We start from the raw sequence: 8,193 nt of genomic DNA on the forward strand, positions 1-8,193 counted from the left end.
TCAGAGCAATAATAATAAATTGGTTATCATCTCACTATTAAGCATAATGATTATTAAAATTTGTTTTAATACTTTTTAGTAGAATGTCAGATTAAAAATCTCATGGCCATTTTTAGTTTAGTAAAATTATTTGTTTTACATCCTAAATAAGTTATGAATTTTTCCAAAGACATTCCTATCTTACCAACTTTTTCACTATTTTTACTCTGTGTGGTTTTTTGTTAATGTGATGGATTATATTAATCAATTTTTCAATGTTAAACTATTTTTGTATTATTCAAATAGAGTTATTCATCATGTATCACCCTGTTTATTTATTAATTCATTTTATTTTTTTATACTTGTGTAATATTTTTCTATGTATTTTATGAGAAAACATGTAATTTACCTTTATTGTATCAGCTTTGTCAGTTTTTTATAATCAATAATATACTGTCTATATAAAATGACTTGGAATTAGGATCTCTTTTACATGTAAAGATGGCAAGATTTACTCACAGACTTCAACTAAGTTAAGAGGCAGAAAAGTCAGTGATGATTCCAATGCTTTTAGTACTTTTAAAAAGAATTTGGATAAACTGGTGTGTTTTGTGAAATCCTCTTCTAAGTATTTGTTTGTTTGTTTGATTGTTTTACCTGCAGTGAAATAAGGAGCAAGGTTATCAGCTAAGAATGGCCATGATGATGTTATGGCTGAACGTGAAGAAGTATGGAATCACCACCCTGGAGATTGGTGAGTTCATTGAATAAAGACTTAGAAGGGAGTGATCATACTGGTGAATAATGGAATCTAAAGTGTGTGTGTGTGTGTGTGTGTGTGTGTGGCCTCAAAAGTGAAGAAGTATTCCTAGGGGACAGCAAAGAAGTTAAGTGAATATTGAAAATATCTTTGTGCTTTAAAAGATTTTGTTGATGCTAGACCATGAGTTGAAACAGACCATGAGTTGAAATGACAAAATTTTAGGGATTGGTTAGGAAGATAGTGGATTATCCTAAGGTGTGTACTGGATCATGTATCTATATAATGAGAAATTACTTGAGTCTTGGAATCTGTGTGTTGATAGATTATCAAGAATGAGTCATGATGGGATTAGTCCTTATGGTCTATTCAAGAAAAGAAATGTTCAGTTTAAATTGTAGTTCTGTTGTCCTTACTGGTTTGACTCAGTGGATAGAGCATTGCTCTGTGGACTGAAGGATCCCAGGTTCGATTCTGGTCAAGAGCACATACCTGGGTTGCAGTCTCAATCCTCAGTAGGATTCTCTCTCATTAATGTTTCTATCTCTCTATCCCTCTCCCTTTCTCTCTGAAATCAATAAAAATATATTTAAAATAAATTTTAGTTTTGTTTTAGGAAGTGATCTCTTCCTTTGCATTAATAAACTAAATATCATTGGAGGAATTAGTTTTGTAAAAAAACTAAGAATTTTTTTAATCATCTCATCAACTTTGAGATGATATCTTAGTCATTTATGCTGCTATAAAATAATGCTATGGATAAGATAGATTATAAACAACAGAGATTGGCTTCTATCAGTTGTAAGGCCTGGGGAGTCCAAAATTAAGGCGTCATCAGATTCTGTGTTTGCTAAGGACCTGCTTCGGGGTTCACAGACTACCATCTCTTCACTGTAATTTCATATAGTAGGAGGGAGGAGGGACCTCTCTGAGACCTCAATTATTTGGACACTAATTTCATTCATGACCTAATCATCTCCTAGAGCTCCACCTCTAAATATCACCAAATAAGAAATGAGGTATCAACATATGAATCTGAGTATTCTCCAGCTGTTTTCTTGAGGTTCCAGTGTTTTGATTTGTCACAATTCATTTTAATTCTCCCTACATCCTTCTAGGTTATGTCTCCCTGGGGTTTAACATAGACAATTGGCAGTGACCTTCCTGGCAATTTTCTCTAGCTGTTCCTTTATCTACTTTCTTTATCTGCCAATATAATTCTATTTAGTTTCAGTTTTCCAGAAATCCATTGCTATCTCTGGTCCACTAAGGAACTGACCTTTTATTATTAGCATAATCATAGATTTTCTTTTCCCCCCCTAGATTTACCTATAATTTATAAACTGTATTTTATTTACATAATTGTGTCTATGGAATGATCGATGGTACTACCCAGAACAGATTAAAAATTCCTTTAAAATATAGTATAAAAAGCAGAATTTTCAATTGAATAATTGGGAAACTATTTAAATAAGAGCACCAGGTATTCTTTAGCTCATTTTTATAATAGTGTAATATACCTGGGACATTAATTTAGCAATTATAACGAGAGAGAGAGAGAGAGAGAGAGAGAGAGAGAGAGAGAGAGAGAAAGAGAGAGAGAGAGAGAGAGAGAGAGAGAGAGAGAGAGAGAGAGAGAGAGAGAGAGAGAGAGAGAGAGAGAGAGAGAATTCAGAGCCTATGGTAAGGCATCACTTACTGTTAGTTTTCTTCTATTGTCTATATTTCTAAGAAATAAAACTAAACTTTCGTTATAAAATCAAGCAAAATTTGGTTGTTGGAGATGGTCAAAGTGGTATTTTGATTGGAATACTAATAAACCAGAAGCTTGTTCCTGCTAAACCTCAAGGATATCCTTAGAGGAAGACTTTTTGTTTTCTTATAGGTTCAGTGGAACAAGTGAGTAAAGGCACTCATTGTCAATGACACCCAGGGGACATATTTTGATGCATACATGGGAATCAGAGTTTGTGTATATATGCTTATGTGTAAGTGTATGAGCTAAGTTTGAGAGTTTAGAACTTTTTATATTTAGGGAAAGAAACTCTAATAATTAAATAGTGAAATAACCTCTTCTACTTTTTTATCCAAGTAATATGAAATATTTGGTGTTAAGGGCTTGAGAACTTTATATTACTTCTTTGTGTATCCAAATTTTATGTGAACATAGAAATGAATATATGTGTATTTTAGAATTGTTCTGAAAATTAAATGACTTTCACCATGGAGTGTATGTAAGAATCCAAACTAGTAAACATCCAATACGTATTGGTCATTATCTCACATGCTGCCATAAGTCCAATGTGATTTTGGTATTTTCTCTTCCCTTGTTCTTGTTTTTTCTATTTTTAAAACTCTGTTTTTCCTTTTTTGTAACTCCGTGTCCTCTTTTATACCTATCCTATTATTCTGTGTATCTCTCTCTTTCATGAAGCTTGCCTGATATCTTCTCAACTCTTCAGCTTATTAAATTCTGCCAAATAAAGTGTCAGATTTATCAGGCAAAGACAGAATCTTTCATAACTGGATGCTTGAGAGGCCAAGGCCATGTATAATTGTAACTAGAGAGCTCAAAATTACTGGAGAAAGAGAATAGCAATTTTCATTTAACTAAATTATTCATACATTAAAAGTATGACATATCCTTGAGAATTGCATGAGGTTGAAGGACATTCCTTTGTCCTGATCATTTTGCTGTATTGTGAATTTTTCCAAAGGTCATATGTAAGCTATATGTACCATTCATCCAATTTAATGTTTTTAGAATGTAAATAAATCTAGCTACCTCCCATTGTTTTTAAATTGGCACAAGGTATCCTTCTGTTAGGAATCTAAAAGGAGTTATGAAAGAAACGCATTTTAAATATGGAAAAACACAGTTGAAAACCATGTAAATTTGAAAGTATTTGAAATTAAGTAGCTTATTACTAACACATCATAGACATTGATTTTTAAAGGTTATGAAGGAAGTAAAGCTAAACATATTGGCTTAAAGAACTACATTAAAAATATGAAATGCATTACCATTTGAAGCTTATCTTTTCTCCAAATTTTTACACTATAAATTATCGAGTCTTAAAAATATGTAACTCTAAAATACATTCATAATTTAAAATGAATATAATCAGAACTTGAATTGGCAAATACTTAATTTTGTTTTTAAGAAATTTTAATGTTTAAGTTTAACATACTTATAAAACTGTGGAACAATTTTCTCTTTAAAAAAAAAAAATGCAATCAGTGCCCAGTTATCTCTGTAAAGAGTAAATTACTAAGTTTTTTGTTTTCTCAATAAGATATTTAATGTTGTGGAAGGGGAATAATTTAGGTAAAAGTATAAAAAACTATAAGCAAAATAAATAAATAAGCAAACAAATTGCCTGTACTATTGACTTTGCCAAATTTAAAAGTATAACCTGAACTAAGTTAGTGTTCTGTGTCTCAATTTCATTGTTTAGAAATTGAAGGATTTGGTCTAGTGATTCTGAAAATTTCCATTGTCTTGAAAATAAGTAAGTTCTATTACAAGCTCAATTACCTCATTATCTTTGATGGTCCAAAGAAAGTGTGATTAGCAAATATATTAAGGTTTTGAGTTGATTTTAGATTGAGTCTTTGATTAATTTCTTAACTTAAAATAGTATCTAGAACAAAGTAGAGTATAGAAAGGGTTGTGAAGTAAGCATGAGGAATGGGAAAGCTTTGAGTTGTGTCTTTAAATATACTTAGAGATTTATGTTAAGAATTGAAGATCCAAAAATAAAGAGAAATAGCCTTTCTTTAGGCAGACTTAAAGACTAATAGCTCTTCTTTTATCAGTCCTTATTATGGCCACTTTATCATAATCGTTGAACTAGGAATATCTGTCATCCAAGACAGATATTCTGATTAGCCTAGAGGCCAGAATGATTTATTAAAAATATGGCACTAGTTGTGGTTAAGGTTTCATTTAATCAAAATAGATTACTGAAAAGTGTCAACATTCTTTTTTATTCATCTTTTACCTTAACAAATTTGAAACTTACAGATGACAACAACATTATTTTGAAATGTCCACACATCAGAAGAAAATGTGAACAAGTATAAATATAGAAATGCTCTCTGTGATAATACTAAAATTTATATTTTATTTAGAATAGTAGATTAATAGCAAATATCCAAGAACTTTAAAACATTATAGCCACTTAACCAGCTGAAAAAGATAAAGTACCTATGCTTTAAAAAATAGTAATAAGGTCAGGAATTATTAGTACCACCCTTTTAGCCTGGTGACAGGAACTTTAATCAGGGTATAGAGAAGACCTAAAATTTTCCTGATGGATGAGCTTGCCATGTTAATACATAATAATATTTACCTTGTTTATGGAAGACTTTGTGCCTACAACTTAAACCCCACAATAAAAAACTAGGTAAGGACCAGGGAAGGCAGTTAAGTTTCCATTTGACAGAACCTGCCTATCAGTAATCCATAAGCCAAGACCCTCATGTGAATGCAGCTTTAAAGTATAGATTGAAAACAAAATTTTAACTAGGAGTAAAGATTTGAAGATTTAAAAGGGATTGAGATAATTATTGATAGGGGGTAAGATTTAGCATGTAAATATAAGGTATAAATATGACCTCTTTTGCAAAATGAAAGAAGTAGAAAACATAAGTAATGGTTTGGAATCCATTTAAAGTGATAGAGACAGATCAGGCTTGGCCTAAGGACAGTTGAAAGTGAAGCCTTACTCCAGATTTCTTCTTGTTTGGATGAGAGGAATGAATGCAGTAATGAAATAAACATAATAGAGATTATGAGTAAAAAGGCATGAGGTTACTTTCTATGACAAAATCATGTCATTCTTTAGAAAAAAAAGAGAAAGAAGGAGAAGAGGAAAGAAAAGGAAGAAAATAGAAAGAGGAAGAGCATTGGTAAAAGGGGGAAAAAGCAATTCTTGGATCTCACAAATACATGTGTAATTTTCAGCATTTGCATTAGTCAAGTGATCCAGAGGAAGAACTAATATGGAGAGAGAGAGAGAGAGAGAAGAGATATTTTCAGCAATTAGCTCATATGACTATGAAGGTTGGCAAGTTCAAATTCTGCAGAGGAGGCCAGCAGGCAAAAGAGCCAGGAGAGCCAGTGTTGCAAGGCAAGCTGAAAGGCTCTCTGCTGGATAGTTCCTTCTTGTGGAGGTCAACATTTTTTTCCTATTCAGGCCTTCAAATGATTGGATGAGGCCTAAGTACATGATGGAGGGCAATCTGCTTTACCCAAATGCCACCAATTTAAATGCTAATCTAGTGCAAAAAACAGCCTCTTGGAAATGTTTGAAAAGTTTGATCTCATGTATGCGCACAATGGTTCAACCAAGTTGACACATAAAATGAGCTCTCAGCCCATAACTCTGTGCGCTCGCCCCTCCCGTCCTTTTTCCGCCATCGGTCTGTACCGCCACAATGGTGCGCATGAATGTCCTGGCTGATACTCTGAAGAGCATCAACAGTGCCGAAAAGTGAGGCAAACGCCAAGTTCTCATTAGGCCGTGCTCCAAAGTCATCGTCCGGTTTCTGACTGTGATGGTGAAGCATGGTTACATTGGCGAATTTGAAATTATTGATGACCGCAGAGCTGGGAAAATAGTTGTGAACCTCACAGGCAGGTTGAACAAGTGTGGAGTAATCAGCCCCAGATTTAATGTGCCACTCAAAGATCTAGAAAAATGGCAGAACAACTTGCTTCCATCCCGTCAGTTTGGTTTCATTGTACTGACCACCTCAGCAGGCATCATGGACCATGAAGAAGCAAGACGAAAACACACAGGAGGGAAAATCCTGGGATTCTTTGTCTAGGGATGTAATACATATGTGGAAATAAAATGCCTCACAGGAAAAAAAAAAAAAAAAAAGAGCTATCACAGGATTACTTCTGAAAATGGACATATATTAAATGAAGCAGTGTTAATAGAATCATATTCTTCTGGCTCTGCCTCTTATAAACAGTGAAACAAGCTATTCTACCTCTCTATTTCTTTTCTGCTGTTGGTAATGATAAACCCTCTTTAATGGTGTTCTAAAGACTCTATGTGTTCATCTGTATGTAGTCCCAGGCATGCAGTAGGTGATATATATATTTACCTCTCATTATATTATGTTATTAATATGCATACAATGTTATCATTACCATTATTATTGCAGTGATATACGTCACTGCTTGAGGTAAAGCCTTTTTTTTTGGACGAACATTGGAAGTGAAGCATGTATTTGAAAGATGATTCAAAATGGAGAGTTTAATTGACATTTTGAAAAGAAAAACATTAAAGTTTGACTTTTAGGATCAATTTACCCAAATTAATCAAATTAATCTAAATGAGGCCATGCATGTAATTTCTTTCTATGTGAATATTGACAGTGTGTGACTTCTCAGTAGATTTTTGCTAGGCTTCTCTATCCTCTGAGGTATCAACATATTTCAAACTGTAACAGAAAATTATTATTTTAAAATCTATACCTTCTTAAGTATTTACTAATGCATAATGTTTTTTTTTTTTTTCTCTAAGTGTCTTATGACATTTAAGTACAGTCACTGGGAAAACCAGCTTTACCCAAGACAGTGAATTATTTTAATTCAGTTCTCAAGATTTCCTAAGATATTTGAGATATGATACAAGAATGAAAAGGAATAGGCAATGGGGAGATAAGGACAAATATGTAATACCTTATTCAATAAAATAATTTTTTTAATTAAAGGGAATAAAACACATTTGTCAACTTAGGAAAATATCTAGGTATTGACTTTAATTTATAAATATTTATTTTATTAGCATTAGGTGAGAAAATATATTTTATTTTTTCTTCATTTTATTTTATGTTTCCATCACCATTTATCCCCCCTATAACCTCTTCCACTTCCACCTCCCCCTTGCATTCACCACACTGTTGTCCATGTTCATGAGTTCTTTCCCTTTTTTTTTCCTTTTTACCCCCTACATAGCCCTCTACCTGCTCTTTATCTATGACTCTGTGTCTATTTTGCTTATTATATTAGTTCAGTTTTTCAATATGTAAGCATTGTGGGTTTTTTTGTCTTAAGAAATTCTCTCTTATGTGTTCTCTCTTTAGATTAATAGTTTTATTCTTTCACTTTAGGTTTTTATTAATTCATAAGATAATTGAATTAAAGATCAAAATGTAAATAACATGATATCAATTAAATATCCCACTTATATAAAATCCAACATTTATATACTACTAGTGGCCAGGTGCACAAAACTCAAGCACGAGAGATCGGGAGGTGTCCTTCAGTCTGGCCTACACCCTCTCCAATCTGGGAACTCTGGCTCCTAACCGTTCACCTGCCTGCCTGCCTTATTGCCCCTAACCATTCTGCCTGCCAGCCTTCTTGCCCCCAACTCCCCCCCCTCCAGCCTGCTTGCCCCCAAATGCGCCCCTGCCAGCCTGATTGCCTCTAA

General features: G+C 33.3%; 1 pseudogene; it reads left to right on the forward strand.

The window, feature by feature from the left end:
- The first annotated feature begins 6,166 nt into the window (after window positions 1–6,166).
- LOC118711451 lies at window positions 6,167–6,644 on the forward strand (annotated as a pseudogene).
- Window positions 6,645–8,193: the final 1,549 nt, after the last annotated feature.

The sequence above is a fragment of the Pipistrellus kuhlii genome, unplaced genomic scaffold (genome assembly GCF_014108245.1).
Source record: "Pipistrellus kuhlii isolate mPipKuh1 unplaced genomic scaffold, mPipKuh1.p scaffold_m20_p_8, whole genome shotgun sequence".
Classification (NCBI taxonomy): Eukaryota; Metazoa; Chordata; class Mammalia; order Chiroptera; family Vespertilionidae; genus Pipistrellus; species Pipistrellus kuhlii.